A 20,452-nucleotide genomic window follows, 5' to 3' on the forward strand; every position below is an offset into this window, starting at 1 on the left:
TCATGTTTGGGTAGCTAAGCCAAATCTTCATTTGTCTCCCGCTTCATTATCCCAGCCAGACAGGGATATGTCTGGACAGGAAGATCCCAGCCGTTTTTATGCTCAGCCGTTTCATTTTAAACCTCCCTAAATCTGTAGCGAGGAGTCTTCCATGGTTCTACATCCACCCATCCATCCATGCACGCCTCGCCGCCTCGCTCTTCATCCCTGTCGCTCTCCGATCATTTCCCAAACTTCAGATGGAGATTTTCTTCTAGAGGGAAATAAGAATCGCCTTTTTACGATTTGTGCAGGAAAAGGGTTGTTTCGAAACAAGCAGGGCCTCTAAGCTCATTGGTTTCGGGATCTGGGATTTCCACTTAAGAGATCTTGGCCATTTTCCCTTGAGTGTTGCTATAAAATGTCCAACAATGTTAGCAGCAGTCTGTTAATCCTTTAGAAATGTTAATGCTTAACTTTAGCAAAGTTAAGATGTGTGGACTTCAATTCCCAGAGTTCCCCAGCCAATATGTGGACTTCAATTCCCAGAATTCCCCAGCCAGCATGTGAACTTCAATTCCCATAATTCCCCAGGCAGCATGTGGACTTCAATTCCCATAATTCCCCAGCCAGCCTGTGGACTTCAATTCCCAGAATCCCCCAGCCAGCATGTGGACTTCAATTCCCAGAATCCCCCAGCCAGCATGTGGACTTCAATTCCCAGAATTCCCCAGCCAGCATGTGGACTTCAATTCCCAGAATTCCCCAGCCAACCTGTGGACTTCAATTCCCAGAATTCCCCAGCCAACATGTGGACTTCAATTCCCAGAATTCCCCAGTCAGCATGGGTGGACTTCAATTCCCAGAATTCCCCAGCCAGCACATGTCATATAGAGCATTCTGCAAAATGAAGAAATATTGACCAAATGATAACAGGTTTGCATCAACTCCCTTATGAGGGAGTATTAGAGCAGTGAGGAAATGCTTTATCTGGAAATAAAAAGAGAAATATGGAAGATGAAATTAAGAAAGCCCCTGGATGGGAAAGAAAAATGAGGGGAAGGAAATTTTGTTTCTGGTTTCAAAATCCTGCATTGCTGGTTAACAAGGAAGGAAGGAAGGAAGGTGAGTGAGTGAGTGAGTGAGTGAATGGAGAGATGCAAGGAAGGAAGGAGAGGAAGGGAGGAGGAAGGAAAGAAAATGGGTGAGAGAAAGAAAGGAAGAGCTTTGAGAATTTCCCAGGCTGCCCTTCTGAGTCTCTTTCCTGGTGCCAGTCTGCCAGTCTTCTGTAATCTCCTTGGCTGCCCAAACCTCACACCCAACACCTCCCTATAGGAAGCAACGGCAGCCAAGTGTGTACAGAGGGTGCAAGTCACACCTAGCCCCCTGATCTTCCAAGAGGGGTGCAAGACCCTTGCCCTTCATTCAGGAGACTGGCCTCGCACATTTGCCGCTCCCTCCCTTGGCACCAACTTCCCCAAAACTCTTTTTTTCCCCCTAAGAAATCTCCACCGTTTCGCCTTCACCCAAAAACCGAGTGAAAACAAACTTCACTGAAACTTTCTGCCGAGCGCTAAATCCTCATGCAGAAGAGGGTGGGGGTGTTTAACAAAACAAAAAAAAGGGAATTTTGTAATCCAGGAGCAATGAAATATATGCCCCCCCCCTCCTATTTTCCACTGGCATTTATTTCTCTGGCCTTCTCGCTCCCCCCACCTCCACCCCAAATTCCTGCTGGCTGAAGTCACTTCCCTTCTGTGCCATTTTATCTAAACTGTTTATAAGCCATGGGTCAATTCTTCTGAATTGTGACAATGTGGTGGAGAGCGGGCAGGAACTGAAGCGAGGCTGGCTTGGTGCCCGCCAAGCCTTTTATGGCACTGAAGTCCAGTTTTGTTAGAGTGCTGATTTTACAAGTACAGTCGCCACATCCTATCAACCCTTCTGGACCCAAAATAATAACGATTGTCAACTTTCCCTCTGGCAGTTTGGAACCTTTTCCGAAAAGTTGGACAACCGAAATCTTTCTTTTTTTTTTGGAGTGGGGAGAATTGGAGGCTTTTTCCATTTTGCTTGCATTGCAAAATCTGTTTGTCATCCAGTTTTGGCCACCACAATATAAAAAAAAGATGCGGAGACTCTGGAAAGAGTGCAGAGAAGAGCAATAAAGAGGATTAGGGGACTAATGTCGGATAGAGTGGATGGAGGGAGGAGTAGAAGGAAAGATAGGAAGGAGAGGAGAAAGGAGAGGAATAGGAGAAAGGGAAAGGCAGAGGAAGAATGGGAGGGAATGTAAGAGTAGGAAAGAGGGGAGGAATGGGAAGAAGAGGGGAAGGGTAAAGGGGAGGAAGGGGAAGGAGAGAAGGGAAAGGAGAGGAGGAAGGAGAGAAGAAAGGGGGGTAGGAAGGAGGGAGGGAAGGAGGGAGGGAAGGAAGGAGAGAAGAAAGGAAGGAGGGAAGGAAGGAGAGAAGGAGAGAAGAAAGGAGGGAAGGAAGGAGGGAATGTAGGAGAGAAGGAAGGGGGAAGGAAGGAGGAAAGGAAGGGGGAAAGGAAGGAGAGAAGGAGAAAAGAAAGGGAAGGAATGAGAGAAGGAGGGAAGGGGAAGGAGGGAGGGAAGGAAGGAGGGAAGGAAGGGGAGTAGGAGAGAAGAAACGAGGGAAGGAAAGAGGGAGGGAAGAAGAAGTAGGACCGTTGTAAGATAAGATGGATCTATGGGATGTTAAGAAAGCAATCTTCAAGTATATTGTCAACTGTAGGGAAAAATTGTTATAAATACATATTATTAATAACAGTTATGAGATCATATAATTGTGAATGTATATATGAAATTGATAAAATAAAATAAAAAAATCTAAAAAAAATCTGTTTGTCATCCAGTTTTGGCCACCACAATATAAAAAAAAGATGCAGAGACTCTGGAAAGAGTGCAGAGAAGAGCAATAAAGAGGATTAGGGGACTGGAGGCTAAAACATATGAAGAACAGTTGCAAGAATTAGATATGTTTAGTAGAATTAAAAAATAAATACTAGGGTTATATGATAGAGGATTTCCATTATTTGAGGGGCTGTCCCAGAGAAGGGGCGCGGTGGCTCAGTAGCTAAGACGCTGAGCTTGTCGATCAGAACGGTCGGCAGTTCGGCGGTTCGAATCCCTAGCGCCGCGTAACGGAGTGAGCTCCCATGACTTGTCCCAGTTTCTGCCAACCTAGCAGTTCGAAAGCATGTAAAAACACAAGTAGAAAAATAGGGACCACCTTTGGTGGGAAGATAACAACGTTCCGTACGCCTTCGATGTTGAGTCATGCCGGCCACATGACCCCGGAGACGTCTTTGGACAGCGCTGGCCCTTCGGCTTTGAAATGGAGATGAGCACTGCCCCCTAGAGTCGGGAACGAATAGCACACATGTGCGAGGGGAACCTTTACCTTTTACCACAGGGAAGAGGGGGTTAACCTGTTCTTCAAAGCATCTGAAGGCCAAGATGAGAAGCAACAGATGGACACTGATTAAGGAGGGAAGCAACCTGGAATTAAGGAGAAATTTCCTGACAGGGAGGACAATTAACCAGTGGAACAGCCTGCCACTAGAAGTTGTGGATCCTTCATCATTGGAGGGTTTTTTTTAAATAAAAGGCAAAAGATGTATACAATCTGAAGAGATCATCATTACAGGTTTTTAAGAAGAGATTGAACAAGCATTTGTCTGAAATGGGATTGGGTTACCCGCCTAAACGGGGTTGGACTAGAAGACCTCTAAGGTCTCTTCCATCTCTGTTACTCTATTCTGTTCTGTTCTGTTCTATTTCTGGGAGTTGAATGGAAAGGACAGCTTGACTGCAGAACACAAGTCCATTTTGTTCAGTGCCATAGTAACTTCGAATGGTCACTAAGAGAACTGTATTTGCCTGTATTCATTTATCTTATTATTTGTTTATTTTATCAATTTTATTTATTCAAAACATTTCTATAGGCAGCCCATCCTTCTAGCAATTCTGGGCAACACCCCATCAACAATGAAAAGACCAATAAATTGAATTGCCTTATCAGCCAAGTGTGGTTAGTCACACAAGGAATTTGTCTCTGGTGCGTACGTGCGAAGCAACAGAGAGAATAACAACAACAATACCAATAATGGGGAAGTCAGGGAGATAATAAGGAAGATAAATAATAATGCCACAGCCACACTATATGGGTTATTATACATAAGACATTAGACAGAACTACGAAAATTAGGTGTTAAAATCATTTTTAAAACTATGAAATTCAGGCCGGGAAGACATGGCTGCTTAAACCCATCAGTTTCCCTCCCCCCAATGCATTTTTGGGGTGAAATATTTAGCCCTTTTTTCGGGGGGGGGGGCTTTTGGGGATTGTATGGAGTTAGATGCTATGTAGCCATAACAACATTCTTTCTAGAAAGCCAAGGTCATCCTTGGTCTTCGTACCTCCGCACCTGACTGGAATTGGATGGGTGGAAGCTGCCAGCATGGCAGGGGGAGATTGGAGCATGGGATGGACCTGTGGGTGTGGGGGCAAGGTCATGAACTTTGAACTGGGTGGGGAAAACCCGGGAAGCTTTCAGATTCGGGTTTTCCCAGATGTGCCAACATGTCTCTCTTCATAAATTGGAACTTTGAGGAACCCTTTTGCCTCGGACTCTGATTTACTTTTGGATGCTATTTGGAACCCTGACACGCAATGCATTTATGACGTTGCCATCCCACGCATGTGTGCACACTTACACACGTGTGAGACCAACGGCTAGATAAACGTTTTGAATGCATCAGTGTGTTTCATGGTTTTTAAAATGACTTTCGAGGTCTTTTCGTTTTTGACGGGGGCGGATCCCCCAGAGTGGATTCAAAAATGGCTACAGAAACATATTTTATTAAATAAAAATAAAAATACATTGTGCATGGTGGATGGGTGCATCTACCCATTCTTGCACTGACCTAACGCTTCGGGGGTGGGAGTGGGTGGGAGATGGTTGGTCCCAAATTGTGAGAAGTAAATAAAATCTATTTTATCACTGGAAGCTTTCAAGAAGAGATTGGGCAGCCAGCCCTCTGTCAGAAATGGTGTACCTAATGTAGGGTCTTCTGCTTGGCCAGGAGGCTGGACTAGATGACCTACAAGGTCCCTTCCAGCTCTGTGAATCAGCCATAAGCACCTGAAGATGGGCTCTTTTGGCTGAGCTTCGGAGTCCCCCTTTACTCAAATCCAACACCCCCACCTCTCACAGCAGGTGGAGAATGCATCATACCAGCAAGCCCCCACAGGAGCTTCATGGGGGGTGGGGTGTCACACGAAGCAGCCCAGCTATTTTCCTTGCAAACCCCCCCCCCCAAAAAAAGAGAAGGGTCACCTCTGCTTCTCTTCACCTGGGCAGCTCATTTCCCCATTCCCCAAAAGGGAAAATCCCGGGAAAACTGACATTTCTCCTAGCAAACTCACAGAATAACAATAGTTGGAAGGGACCTTAGGGGGGGGGTCTTCTAGTCCAACCCCCCCCCCCTGCTTGCTGAAGCAGGAGACCCTCTGCCATTCCAGACAATGGAGTTTCTCCTTATTTCTCCGTTTGCTTCTCTCCTTGATTCGTTTCCATCTCTTCTGTGCCTTTTCTTTCTTGCTCCCTTTTTCTCTTTCGCTTCTTTTCCGTGCCTGGCTCCCTCCCTCCTGGGCTCCACCCTGTGTCAACTCGCTTTTTTAGTTCCTGCCTTCTCGCTCTCCTGCACATCGGCTTCTCCTGGTACCCAGACAGCCGCTTAGGAGACGCTGCCGCCAGTGGGTGAGTCAGTACCCCCCCTTCCTCTCTAGCATCTCCCTCTCCATACCGGTGGAGGAGTTGAGAGTTGGGGGGGGGGAAATGGGGTGACCCCTTAGCAAGTTAGGGGGGCGTGCAGGAAAAGGCAAGGCGTTTTGACTCGGCTTCATTGGAACAACTCAAGCTCAGTCAAAGTTCATTCTTGGCTCAGCTGGAAGGAAGAGAGACTTTGCATTCCTTCCTCCCCTTAAAAGAGGAGATTTAATTTCCCTTTAATTTCCTTCCCTGGCATCCTAAGGAAGCTACCCAAGATGGGTTGGCAAATTAAAACTTTCCTTTCCGTTCCCTGCGGGCTTTGGATGTTCCCATCATGGGGATAGCCGGAACTCCTAGCTAGCAGCGCAGGCTGGGCTGTGACTTCTGGGAGGGTGTAGTCCCTAACCAGTGGTGGGATTCAGCCACTTCGCACCACTTCGGGAGAACTTCGGTGTTAACTTTCTGAGCAGTTTTGGTGAGCTGGTTGTTGGGAGAAATCGTTAGGGCAGAGAAGTGGTTGTGAAATTATTTGAATCCCATCACTGGTCCTAACCCCATCTTTAAAACCAGAGAAAATAGGGGGGGGGGGTATTTTGCATGCTTTGCAAAATTAAATTTGGAAAACCTGGAGGATGCATTCAATCTGCTTGGTCTCTCTTTCGTTTCGTGGTTCTGCTTTTGGTCACGAGACCTGATGCTTGTATTTTTGCAAATCTCTTTTGTTCAAGTGGGAAAATAATACTTTCATCCTTCATCCTGCTGTTTCCAGGACCACTTTTTAAGGTTTGGTATGGCCTGAAATCGCGAGAGACAAACAATGGAAGTCTGTAGTGGCCAAAGTTCAGTAGAAAACGGCTAGCGCCATCTCTAAGTGCCATTCATTAACTTTATTAAAAGGCACAAACTTTGGCTTCCTCAAACACCAGTGATTATGTCTTTGAATAAAGTTGATTGCAACAGGTGCTAGGAAACCCCTCCTGCTTTCGGAAGAAGCCAGAGGTTTTAAACATCTGTCCTTGCACCGTAAGCCTTTCAACTTCTTGTCTCTTGCACGAACACCAAGGAGCTGAATTTGGGGTGCGATCACCTTCTTGAAAAAAGTCTCCGAGCTTTGAGTTTTGCAGACGGCAAAATAGGACTTGATCACTCAGGTCACACCCAAAAATTGAAACCATGGTTTGCAGATCCCTGGTTTGAAGCATGAATGTGAGCTGATTCCGGGGAACGGTGGGTGTGGCGAGGCTGTTTTCTCCCCCTTTCAGCTTTTTAATGTTTGAACTTTTCACACGGTAAACTGCATCTTTTAATTCTGTTTTTAACTTTGTTCTTATGGATGCTTTTATGTTTTGTGACCCGCTGTTATTGGAGCCACCCAGAATAATTTAGATGAGACAGGAGCCATAGAAATGAAATGAATAAGTACATAAATAAAATGTGGACCAAATCCACAACACTATCTATCTATCTTATCTATCTATCTATCTATCTATCTATCTATCTATCTATCTATCTATCTATCTATCTATCTATCTATCTATCTCTGTCTATCTCTCTCTCTCTCTCTCTCTCGGTCTATCTATCTATCTATCTCTGTCTATCATCTATCTATCTATGTATCTATGTATCTATCTATCTATCTATCTATCTATCTATCTATCTATCTATCTATCTATCTATCTATCTATCTATATCTATCTATCTATCATCTATCTATCTATCTATCTATCTATCTATCTATCTATCATCTATCTATCATCTATCTATCTATCTATCTATCTATCTATCTATCTATCTATCTATCTATCTATCTCTGTCTATCTATCTATCTATCTATCTCTGTCTATCTATCTATCTATCTATCTATCTCTCTCTCTCTCTCTCTCTCTCTCTCTCTCTCTCTGTCTATCTATCTATCTATCTATCTATCTATCTATCTATCTATCTATCTATCTATCTATCTATCTATCTAACTATATCTATCTATCTATCATCTATCTATTTATCTATCTATCTATCTATCTATCTATCTATCTATCTATCTATCTATCTATCTATCATCTATCTATCTATTCAGTTTTGAAACTGCCCATTTCTCTCATAGAAAAATGTATCGAGAAACAAACATGAAAACTCTTCCATCGTTTTTTTGTTTTTTTTAAAAAAAAACGCAAATACATGAAACAGGAGAGATGGAATTTAGCTCAAGGTATTGTCAAAGACCAAGAGGCTGACATCATGTCTGGTTTATTTGCAGAAATAGTTCAGGGGAGACATGAGTGCAACGCAGTTTCCCAATTCTTATTTCCCAACTCACAAAATCAACCCCCGTTTCCAGGACACGGAATAAACACTTTTGATAAATAGTCCGATTATTCTAGAATAATGAGGCACGCTGGACCTTATTAATGGCAACAGGGGCAGCATCAAATTCATCCCTGATTTGTCCCAAAAGTTTTGACTGTTTCCCTTATATTGTGTTTTTTTTTTTTACTGCTAAATCTTCACCGTCCCCCAGATGGTCCAGCTTGGATCCTTTGCTTGATTCAACTACATTTATGGAGTTAGTTTTGCCAGCAAAAGTTTTGTGATTGTGTGTGTGAAATGCCCAGGTATTCATTTTGGGACGATTTGCAAAAAAATTGACCACGTCTTAACTGGCTATAATGAATCTTGACAACGAAGCAGAGTCAGACCGGCTATATTTTATTTCGCCAAGACGACTTTTATATATTTATTATCTGATTTATTTTTATCCATCCTTTGTTATTTTTTTTTTATAAGTGACTACAGGCAGTAAAAACACCTCATATTCCTTCCTTCATGTGTTTTCCTCAACAACAACAACAACGTTGTGAGGTGGGGTTGGGCTGGGAGAGAGAGTGGCTCAAGGTCACCCAGTTGGTTCTCAAATCTGAAGGAGAACTAGAACTCGCTGCCTCCTGGTTTTTACACAGGTGCCTTCGCCGCTAGACCAAACTGTTTCACTCTGAAAAATCCCAGATCTCTTGGTTAATTTTTCTGGATGAAGGCAATGCAAATAGGTTTGGCCCTTATGACTTTGTTGATTCATTTCCATTTCCTGAATACTAGTAAAACAGGTTTTAAAAGAACAGGGGAGCTGCTCATGAAACAGCTGGAAATGGCTTAAGTTTACTACTCCTTGTAAAACTGGAGTACTGACAGTTTCCAATTGGCTATTACTTTCCTATTCCTTTGCTGGGGTTTTGCACTGGACAGATCCCAGGGAGGGTGACAGAGCTTTTCAATAGTTGCTACACCCAACTTCACAACAGTACAGGCCTGGCATCACACAATTTGCCAGTTGTTTGAGTTCTGTCTTTTGAAAGTTGCATTCTGGATCTCCCACTGGGGGGGGGCAGCAGAGAAATGTAGTTCAGGGGAAAAAACCTACCCTCTACTGCCCTCTGTCGGTTGCCTGGATGCATGGCTTATTTGGGGAACGAAGCAATGGAGATTTATCCCTCCAGATGCAATGTTTGGATGCAAACACAGCATTTCCAAGGTTGGCGCTGCCACTGAGGAAGAGATTGTTTCAGCCACAGATGCCAAGGGGAGGTGGATTATTTTGAGCACACCTCACCTTGGCACCTGCCGTTCCTAAACCAACATAGCATCATCTAATCACCATCAAGATCAGATTTAACTCCTGCTCCTCCCAGTACCTGCACAAAGGAGGACCGGGTTGGCTCAGGAACATGGGTAAGATACCCTGGATAATACAGACCCTCCTGTCCCTCTTGCCCTCGGCTCTGAGAACAGGGATTGAAAGTTTTGGATAACCAATAAAGTTTCCCAAGACCAGCTTCACAGAAAAAGCCCCACCTTATAAAAGCACCGGTGGAACTGACTGCCACAAGAGGCAAGGGGAGAGCTTGTGATTTTGCCTTGCTTCTTTAGCCAAATAAGCAGCTCAGGAAGGTTGGGCGGAATGAAAAGTCTGTGCCAAAATTCAGTCTTTTATTATGGTTACAGACGAGAATAATGTGTACAAAATTAGTTGTAGGCTTCCGAGGCCGAACACCTTTGTTCCCGAATGGAGTTTCATTGAGTCGATTTATTTTTTATTGAGATTTGTGGACTTCAACTACCAGAATTCCCCAGCCAGCCAATTCTGGGAATTGAAGTCCACATACCTTAAAGTAGCTACTGTTGACTTAAACCAGAGGTGATATTCAGCTGGTTCTGACTGGTTCTAGCGGACCAGTAGTGGAAATTTTGAGTAGTTTGGAGAACCAGCAAATAGCAGCAAAAAGAGGATTAGGGGATGATTGGAGGCTAAAAAATATGTGTGTTGTTGAAAATAGAGCTCACAGAAATATAGAAAACTTCTGAGTAAATAGATTTCTCCCTGTTAGAAATTCTGTTTATATATAGCACCACAGAGCAAACAGAGAACACAGTCACCATGTGCTTTACTGCTCAGCTATTTAACTGTTAACAGGAAGCTCTACTTAGAGCTCTGGCTGGCCCTGCCCCTGTCTATTCATTGCCTCCAGTCCCCAGCTGATCGGCGTCCCAGCTGATCGGCTGGGTCTTCTTCTGCACAGGAGAACGGAGATGGAAAGCAAGTTAGTGGAGTGGGGAGGGAACGGGGATTTTGCAGTATCCTTCCCCTGCCACACCGGTAGTAAAAATGTTTGAATCCCACCACTGATGTCTTAAACCCTTTTATACATCCATTCACCTCACAGCTGAGAAGAGGATTAAAACCCACATTGCGAAACTGCCCTTTTGGGAAATGGGTGCCTGGAAGGATTTTTCAAAGGATAAAATGGACTTTGGGAAGGAAAGCAAAAAAGAAAGCGAGGAATGAGGAACGAACAGCAAGCCTCCTCTCTTAAAACAGCTGCTATAAATCTGTTGATTCCACTTCCCATGCGGAAGGGTGAAGGGCGCTTGTCCTGAGAAGCTCCGATTTTGAACCCTGGAGCCGAACAAGCAATTCCCAAAGTTGCTATTCTCAATTCTTGATTTTCCTTCCAAATGATAGGCGGTCACTTTAACCCTTCGCTTCATGGTATTTATTCAACTCCCCTCTTGCTTATCTTCGTATAAAAGGGGTAACTTATTCCCCAGGAATAAATTTATTCCCATAAGGAAAGATCCAGCATATGGCCAGGCAAACAGGCAATTAAAAACTATTGCGTTTCATTAGGAGGAATTGAGACTCGGCGGCCTTCCGGAGATGTTTGGATGCTGGTACCCATAATCCCCAGCCAATTCTGATCACAACTGGGTGCTGTTTGCTTTTTTTAAAAAGCGTGAGAAGTTTGCACCCGTAAAAGAATATTTCTCTAGACTTTCCCAGCACGATTTTCAACCCTGCAGGGGTTACATTTCTGCAGTTGTATTCCCCCCCCCCATTCCAAGTGTTGGAAAAATGAAAAGAGGGGAAGGGGTTTCAGCCACCCCCACCCACCCACCTGTTTTATTTCCAAGGCAAGAGTCTGAATAAATCCACCCAGCCTGGCTCCATCTCTGGAATGAGCCCTCCAGAGGTCCTCTAATTATAAATCTGATTTAAGAGTGGGGGAATAGTTTGCATTCCTCGGAGCCAGTATAAAATTATAAGGCGCCAGATCATTCCCCCCCCCCCAGCCCCACAAATCCTCCAGGTTCTATCTTTGCAATCCTTTCTATGGGGAGAGAAAAGCATGTGCTACAGACCCAGGGCCTCTCTACCAAGAAGAGGGTGGCTGGCACATCTCTGGGTGATTCCCTGCTCAAAGGGGGCGCCGGCTGCTTCCCGGTGTGAGTTGCTGTCCTTGTAAAAATTTACACCCCCGGGAATGAGGGATTTGAACCACATAGCTTTTGTGGCACCGATTGTCCCCCAAAGTCAGTGGTGGGGTGACCTCCCCCCTCCGCCTCTGGGGCAGGGATACGAGATGGGAGATAACTACATTTCAACCTCATTCCTTGCACGAGTCAGGAAAGCTTGGTGATGCTCCCAGGGTGGCACAGATACAGCATAGGTGGTACCTTGCTCAATAGTAGTAACTGCGAGAGGGATCTTGGAGTCCTAGTGGAGAACCATTTAAATAGGAGCCAGCCCTGTGCAGAAGCTGCCAAAAAAGCCAACACATTTCTAGGCTGCAGCAACAGAGGGAGAGAATCAAGATCACGTGAAGGGTTAATACCACTTTATAAGGCCACACTTGGAATCCTGCATTCAGTTTTGGTTGCCACGATGTAGAAAAGATGTGGAGACTCTGGAAAGAGTGAAGAGAAGAGCAACAAAGAGGATTAGGGGACTGGAGGCTAAAACATACGAAGAACGGTTGCAGGAACTGGGTATGTCTAGTTTAATGAAAAGAAGGACTATTCTTCAAGCTATTCTTCAAGCTATTCTCCAAGGCAGCTGAGGGTAGAAAAAGAAGCAATGGGTGGAAACTAATCAAGGAGAGAAGCAACTTAGAACTAAGGAGGAATTTCCTGACAGTCAGAACAATTAATCAGTGGAGTTCTATTCTTTTTGTCTGAAACGGTATAGGGTTTCCTGCCTAGGCAGAGGGTTGGACTAGAAGACCTCCAAGGTCCCTTCCAACTCTGTTATTCTATTCTATTCTATTCTATTCTATTCTATTCTATTCTATTTCTTTTCTATTTCTTTTCTATTTCTATTCTATTTCTATTCTAAATATTGCTGAGCCCCTCCCAAGATCTTTAACTCAAATTTCAGATTTTGCTGGCACCTGCTATGGCCAGAGACCTCCAGGGCATCCAAGGTTGGTCCATTAATGGCTCCCCCTACTCCGGGGCTGCCAGGCGTGACTCCCTGCCCTCCCCTAGGGAAGTCTGACCTTTCTAAGGTCCAAAACCTTCACAGGCCTCCAGGCTTTCAACCTTATTTCCCTGTCCTCAAAGTGGCGGGTCAAACTTAACATACGGGTGAGCGACCTCTGAAGAGTGAATCAGTATCCAGCAAGTCCTTTTTTTTCTGTCCTTTTCTTTTAATAACCTGGACAATTCCAGTTCTTCTCCAAACACAAGGAATTGTGGGCCTTTGCCCTTTCTGTCCTGGATGTCTGAAGAGAACCAGCCTGTTCCTGGAACTCATCTTCTTTGATCTTGTTTCACCCAACTCATAAATTAAGTTGTTCAGGGAATGCAGGCAGGCAGGGACTTCTCTCTGGTGGCCCCCTACTCTGCCACATCTTCTCTGAGAACAGAAGCCCGGAGACGAATCTCAGGCTATTCCAAGGGGGGGAAATGCATAAATTAGTGGCTGCGGTCAAGTCCTCCGGGATATTTCCATCTGGGACGTTGTTTCTATACTCATTCTCTTGTATCGCACCCTTCGCAATAATGTTTTCCAAACTCAAGAGTATTCTTACAAACCACCAAATTAATAAAAGCAATGCATTAAACTGGCAGGTGAGACCTTTGAAACAAGAATCACTGAAGGCCTGAGGGAGCATAAAGTCATGAATGGATTCCATCTCGTTTTGGAAAAATATGGGTAATTCCCCCTCTCTTTTTCTTTTGCACGCATGACGTGGTCATCCACCATCAGAGGCCTTCAGGCGTGCAAAAAAATCACACAGGCCTTCAGAAAAAAAAGTCACACCTCCCCAATAGCCGGGTGCCCCTTTGTCCTTTCCCTTGACCCCCCTCCACCCGCCCCACAGCCCAGAGGTCTACATTCTTTGTGTCAAAAGAGCCAAGGAAGAAATCCATTCTAAACAGATGACTCATAGGGGATTTTTTTTAATAGTGTGGCTGGCGTTCTCGCCAAGTCTTAATTTAAACCATAAATCCGCCCTGTGGCGTTAACAAGGGGATTGATAATGTAGCAGGCTGGGCTTTTGAAACCAGAGAGAGGGCAACATGATCTGCGCACGAAGCTAAAACTATGCGGGAGATCGAGCCAGAGAGAGCTTTTTTTCCCCCCTTTTTTCTTGGGCAGATTACAATTTTTGGGTTAAAAAAAGGGGGAGTGGTAAAAAAAATCACAGCGTTTCTTTTTCTAATTCAAGAGCTTTCCTTCTGGTTTCCCCAGCGCTTCCCGCCTCGCCGACTGTTTGGACATGCAGAGAGACAAAGTCTCCGCTAAGGGATACAGTCTGCCTTGTGTTATTGTTGTCGTTACCTAAACAGAGCTGCTGCCAGGAACCCAAAGGCCCATCGATCATGTATATTGGAAAAGGAAAAAGTTTCTGGGTGACTCAGTGTGATATTTTTTTTTTTTTGAGAGTGTGTGTGTGTGGGGAGGAAACATTGAAACTTTCAGGGTGTTTTCCCCCTCCCGCATGTTAAGTAGACGTTCTTTTCAACCAGAGTGTTTCTGCAGACTGGGAAGCTGACAATGAAGCAATCGAATGAAGCATTGTTCCTGTCCCACCTCGGGTGCCTCGGCTAACGTTAAAATAGTTTTTCCCATGTGGGAAAGGAACAGTCTGTTGATCTGTGCACCACTCCTGATGATGTAGCAATAGCAATAGCATATATATATATATGTGTGTGTGTGTGTGTGTGTATATGTATATGTATGTATGTATATGTTGTACTTGTGCTGATAAATAAATAAAGGGAGACTAGTATAGATCTATTTCAAGCTATTTAGCTCTCATCAGCTAGCCACACCCTTACTGGGATTTGAAATGGTATCTATCTATCTATCTATCTATCTATCTATCTATCTATCTATCTATCTATCATCTATCTATCTATATCTATATCTATATCTATATCTATATCTATATCTATATCTATATCTATATCTATATCTATCTATCTATCTATCTATCTATCTATCTATCTATCTATCTATCTATCTATCTATCTATCTATCTATCTATCTATCTATCGTCCCACCCCTGGTAAGCCCCAATTATGGGAGGAAGCTAACTGCTTCCATCATCTGTCAATCGGCTCGTCACAAGAGTCCATCACGACAGAAACCCAATATTTTTACTGTTGCCTTTGTTATATTTACAAATAAAAAAACACACACACACTATCTATCTATCACACACACACACACACACACACACACACACACACACACGTGTGTGTGTATGTGTGTGTGTGTGTATGTATATGTATATGTATATGTATATGTATATGTATATGTACATAACCAGACTGGTTGTGGATTATGGAAGCTGGTGTCCAAGGGCACCAAATTAGGACCTCTCTGAGAAGATGCTTGGAATTCAAGGGAGGTTGCTAGGCAACAACCAGAGCTTCCCTGGTCCTTCAGCGCCTAGCAACCACAAGACCTTTCCTCCTGTATCCTGGGAGCATCACAGGAAGTGGCCTAGAACGGAAGGCCTCTAGTTGCCCACGTGAATGGGAGCATGGCTGAGGAAGAGGAAGGCAAAACGTCCAAGGATGAAGATGAAACATTCAAGGATGATGATGATGAAGAAGGCGAGTTTGGGTGGCCCGTTGGTGAATATGAAATAGAGGAATGGAGGGGGGCGGCGGAAATGGGGCCTTCAGTTATCTCTACTGACCCAGAGGGTACAATTTTTGGTTGGCTTGTTCTATAAATCCAATATGGGTAACCAGACTCCAAGAAAGTTGGTGAAGGGGTTGAGGAAGAGCCACAGAGCTTTCAATTACTCCTGAAACACCATGAATGGAAGCGTTCTGGAGGTGCTTTTGGTCACACAAAGAATGGGCCAATCCATTGCTGGACAAAGAGGCATGCAATTAAGTATGGTGAGGTGGCCCACAGGATGGTGTTTTCTTTTTTTTTGCAAAAGCAGCTGTCTCTGGCATCTGGATGAGCTTTTTAGGAAAAGCCTCTCAGCAAATCCAGGAGTTGTGTAAAAGTAGAGGGAGATTTAACAACCCAGAGCCGAGAGTCTGTAAAAGGTTGGGCTTTAAGGAAGACTCAATATACTTTCAGCCCAGGGAAAGCTTGGACTCTGCTTTGAATCCTGCTCCCTTGAAGTCCTCCAATCAGTTGGAACCCAAATGAATCCCACAGAGTAAGGTTTCTTAGAGGTTGTGCTGCAGCCCCTTTGGCTTCCATCCTCGAGGAGTCCTATCCAGAGGATATCAAATATCTCTCCCTCCAAACTTTCCCTCTGAGTCCCAGTTTGCCCTCCCGTGTAAGTTTTTGGGGGACAGTCAACTTCAAGCCTTCCGTTTCCACCTCTGAACTTCAACGGACGGTGCACCTTCTCAAGATGAGCCATTCAGCCGCTCAAGGGAACAACTGTTGGGTTCTTCGATCGCATCTCTCTCCTCATCGCAAGCGGTTGGGGGGGGGAGTGAGTGTGGGGGCTCCTGCTAGTTAGAGAAACAGTCCCCGGACATTCGATCTGGTTGCCGCCTCCTGTGTGTGTTGAGTTGTCTTCTCAACACCATGGAAATTAAACCCTTTTGCTGGCAAAGGGTTGCAAAGGGATTAGGTTCTTCTTCAAGTGAGAATGCCTTGTTTTGTGTTTGGCATGTTCTCTCGGAGGGGGTACAGTTTGGGCGACGGACCAAGGTCGGAAGACTAATTTTAGGACGCCACTTGGCCTGTCTCTGTGCCAAACATAGCAGGCTTCATCCGGAGTCTTTGCAGGATAACCTTTGCAGATAATCCTTCCCAATAGATTCCACTCCACGGAGCTTTGTTCTTCTTGTAGAGGAATGACAGATGGAGAGGGACGCTGGTTGGGACGGTCCCATCACTGCCATTCCCCCCCCCCTCCAATCAAGATCTCTATCTCTCCTTTTCTCCAACAGCCCATACAACACTTCCTCCCCCAGTTGAGACTTTGTTGAGAGTTGTTGAGACTTTGGGAAAAGTGAAGAGAAGAGCAGCTAAGATGATTAAAGGTCTGGAGACTAAAACTTATGAAGAACGGTTGGGTTGGGCTAATCTAGAGAAAAGAAGGATGATGGGGGGGGGACGAAAGCAGCATTCCAGTATTTGAGGGGCTGCCCCCAAGAGGAGGGGCTCAACTTATTTTCCAAAGCACCTGAAGGTAGGGCAGGAAACAATGAACGGAAACTAATCAAGGAGAGAAGCAATTTGGAATTAAGCAGAAACTTCCTGACAGTGGGGACAATTAAAAAAAGAAGTTGCCTCCAGAAGTTGTGGGCGACTCATCACTTTAGGTTTTTAAGAAGAGGCTGGATAGCCATTTGTCTGGACTGAAATGGGGTCTCCTGCTTGAGGACTAGAAGACCTCCAAGACCCCTCCCAGCTCTATTCTGATTGATTGATCATTGATTTTCCTAACAATGCGGTGAAGTAGGTTGAGTTGAGAGTGTCACCCAAGGCTGGAAATGGACTTGAACATGGATGCCTAGTCCAGCCATGGCAGTACAGGTGGTGGTTCTTGGGCTTTTAAAAAACTTCCATACAGTTGGCTTCAACTTTCCCCAAAGTGAACAGCTGACCGATTCACCCTCTGAGAATTCCAGAATGCTGTAAATTGATCTCCCCAGATGTATGAAAGCCCTTTTGGCTGGACATTCCTCTCAGCCTTTCAAGCAGAAACAATTGCTCTCCCTATTATTTTTAAGCCCGGTTGTTGATTATTATTATTTTTTTGCTCCCAAGGACAAAAGCCACTTGGGTGTCTATTTTCTGTATCACAATCATGAGTGTATTTGTATCTACAGGACGTCCCACAGGTGTGTCCCACAAAGACCTATTTTCAACACTTTCACCGTTGCAACTTTTCAATGCTCGTTGTCCCAGTTGGTCATTGTTTAATAGCAATAGCAATAGCAGTTAGACTTATATACCGCTTCATAGGGCTTTCAGCCCTCTCTAAGTGGTTTACAGAGTCAGCATATCGCCCCCAACAACAATCCGGGTCCTCATTTTACCCACCTCGGAAGGATGGAAGGCTGAGTCAACCTTGAGCCGGTGAGATTTGAACCGCCGAACTGCAGAACTGCAGTCAGCTGAAGTGGCCTGCAGTACTGCATTTAACCACTGCGACACCTCAGGTTGGTTTTGGTTAATGGGTTGGTTTTTTTTAATTGGATGGCATTGGGTGCCAAGACAACATTATCTTGGAGAAGACCATTCACCATTTATGGAGCAGCCCCGAAGAGCTCTCAGAGCTGGTCTGGATCAGGTGACCCCATTCATTTGATGACCGTCTCACGAATCCTCTTCTTTGATTTGGGTCTTCTTCCACGGAAGGCATCTTGCCAAGAAACCGGTGTGGGGCAGCTGAGGCCAAGAGGGCAGGATCTCTCCCAGGAGGCCATTCTGGGAAGTTCAGATCTGATGGAAGGATTTAAGAAGAACGGAGGAAAAAAAACAACAACCAAGCTCTTTGTTTCCAGCTGGCATTTGTTAAGCTCTCTTATCCATCCCGGTTTGTTTTGTTTCACACTTGGGTTTTACTCGCTCTCCTGCTCCATAACTATTTGCTGTTCTCCTCTGTGAAAGCCTCACCTGTTGTTGCAATGAAACGTCACTGTGGGGTTGCTAAGAGCTCCCTGGCAGAGAGAAGACAGGGTACCATCAATCAGAGCTCTTGCCTGGCATCTTGGCACTGCAGAGCTTTTGATCTTCTCTCTCCCTCATCCCCCCCATCTCTGTCTTTCTCTCTGTGTGTATCTCTTTCTCTCTTTTCCTCCCCCTCTTTCTCTCTCAATCTTTCGCTCTCTGTGTCTCTTTCTCTCAATCTCTCTCTCTCTGTCTCTTTCTCAATCTTTCTCTCTCTCTGTCTTTCTCTCTGTGTGTATCTCTTTCTCTCTTTTCCTCCCCCTCTTTCTCTCTTTCTCTCTATCTCTGTCTCTCTCTCTTTCTCAATCTTTCTCTCTGTGTGTATCTCTTTCTCTCTTTTCCTCTCCCTCTTTCTCTCTCAATCTTTCGCTCTCTGTGTCTCTTTCTCTCAATCTCTCTCTCTCTGTCTCTTTCTCAATCTTTCTGTCTTTCTGTGTGTATCTCTTTCTCTCTTTTCCTCCTTCCCTCCCTCCCCCCCTCTCTCTCCTCCCCTTCCCAGTGCTAATCTAGGTCAAACCCAGGACATTTTCCAAAGCTAGAAAAGTGAACCATTGAGAAGGAAGGAGCTAGATGGAGCGACCCCTGTGTAAAGAAACGCTCCATTTTCACTCTGCCTCTTCTTCTCTTCGTCTTCATGCTTGTTACCCCAAGAAGCCATCTTCTCTTTTGGATTTCATCCCCATTTCTCTTGGGAGTGTGTGTGTTTGTGTGTGTGTGGGGTTCCTCTTCCATTCAGCCCCAATGTTTTCAAAGAAAACCATAATGGCACCCATTTCCTTACTGGCTTTGGAACAGTCAACGGAGGCCCTGGTAGGATTGTCCCAACGTGAAACGTTACTCCAAAGCTGAGAGGCGATGCCCTTTCCCTTCTCTCTTTAACCCTGCAGAGGGTTCTCCATTTGGTGAGAGTGACTAATGATTCATCCATGCTGGAACTGTTTTCATTCTCCAATGCCAAGTGATGGGGAAATGTGAGAAGATCTTGTCCTACTCATCCTTTCCCTTTTAGAGCAAGAGGGTTTAGAGAAGACACTGGGTAGGAAAAACCTCTGTGTGTGTGTGTGTGTGTGTGTGTGTATGTGTCACCCCGTAGACCTAACCCGCAGGCCTGGCCATGACCTTGAGGTGTGAGGGACTTGTCTAATGAACAGAAGACTAGGGGTGACATGATAGCAGTATTCCAATATTTGAGGGGCTCCTGCAAAGATGTGGAGGGGCGGGTGTGTGTGTCAAGCTATTCTCCAAAGCACCAGAAGGAGACACAAAAAGCAATGGATGGAAACTAACCAAGGAAAGAAGCAAACTGGAACTAAAGAGAACTTTCCTGACCGTCAATCAGAAGTTGTCTTCAGAAGTTGGATTGGATTGGATTTATTAAATTTATAGGCTGCCCAATCCCGAAGGACTTTGGGCGGCTTACAGAAAAGTTGTGGGTGCCCCATCACTGGAGGTTTCTAAAAAAGAGATTGGGACAGCCATTGGTCTGAAATGATCTAGATTTTCCTGCCTGAGCAAGGGGTCGGACTAGAAGACCTCCAAGGCCCCTTTCCAAGTCTTGTAATTCTGGTTAGGGCAGGACAAGAAGCAATGGATGGAGGTTTGTCAAAGAGAGACGCAACCTAGACCTAAGGAGGAGTTTCCTGACAGTGACAACAATTAATCAGTGGGGCAGAAGTTGCCTTCAGAAGTTGTCGGTGCTCCATCACTGGAGGCTTTCAAAAGAATTGGATGGCCATTTGTATGGAATGGTATATATCCTTCTTGAACAGGGGGTTGGATTAGAAGACCTCCAAGGTCCCTTCCAACTCTGTTATTCTGGGAGGAAGCCATGCAAAATATGACAGTCTGGAGGAGTTCTCCAGAACTCACCCTGGGAAGAGTTTGCAAAGACTAGAAGTGGGAACGGCCCCAAAAGTCTAGAGGCGGCTTTGAAGCTCCTCCTGCTTTCGATGTGTCATGTTGCAGACCCCCTTTGACCCCACAGCATGGGTTCATGTGGGCATCCCTTCCACTCTGGGCAAAGAGGGGGAAAAAAACATCAGGGAACAGGAGAAGGGCCTGGATGAGTTGAGAGACCCTCTTGAAGCCCTTGGTCAGTGGCCAATTGGAAGCCCGTGTTTGTCAGAGGCAATTTCAGATGTCACAGCAGATTTCGAGGAGGGCTGTCATCTCAGTGATGACTAACAGGAGATGAACTTTAAGGCCTGGGCTGAGCAGTTGGGGGCCAAATGTCTT

The 20,452-nt window shown here is 45.0% G+C and overlaps 1 protein-coding gene across 1 annotated transcript in view; it reads left to right on the top strand.

Annotated features, from left to right (window-relative positions):
- The first annotated feature begins 5,691 nt into the window (after positions 1-5,691).
- The window catches only part of FHL1 (four and a half LIM domains 1), a 30,522-nt gene continuing 15,761 nt past the window's right edge, over positions 5,692-20,452 (top strand). The window contains exon 1 of the mRNA XM_032228667.1: positions 5,692-5,766. The gene's annotated coding sequence lies outside the window, so the exon portion shown is untranslated. The remainder of the gene's footprint in view (positions 5,767-20,452) is intronic.

This window comes from Thamnophis elegans, chromosome 12 (assembly GCF_009769535.1).
Source record: "Thamnophis elegans isolate rThaEle1 chromosome 12, rThaEle1.pri, whole genome shotgun sequence".
Lineage (NCBI taxonomy): Eukaryota > Metazoa > Chordata > Lepidosauria > Squamata > Colubridae > Thamnophis > Thamnophis elegans.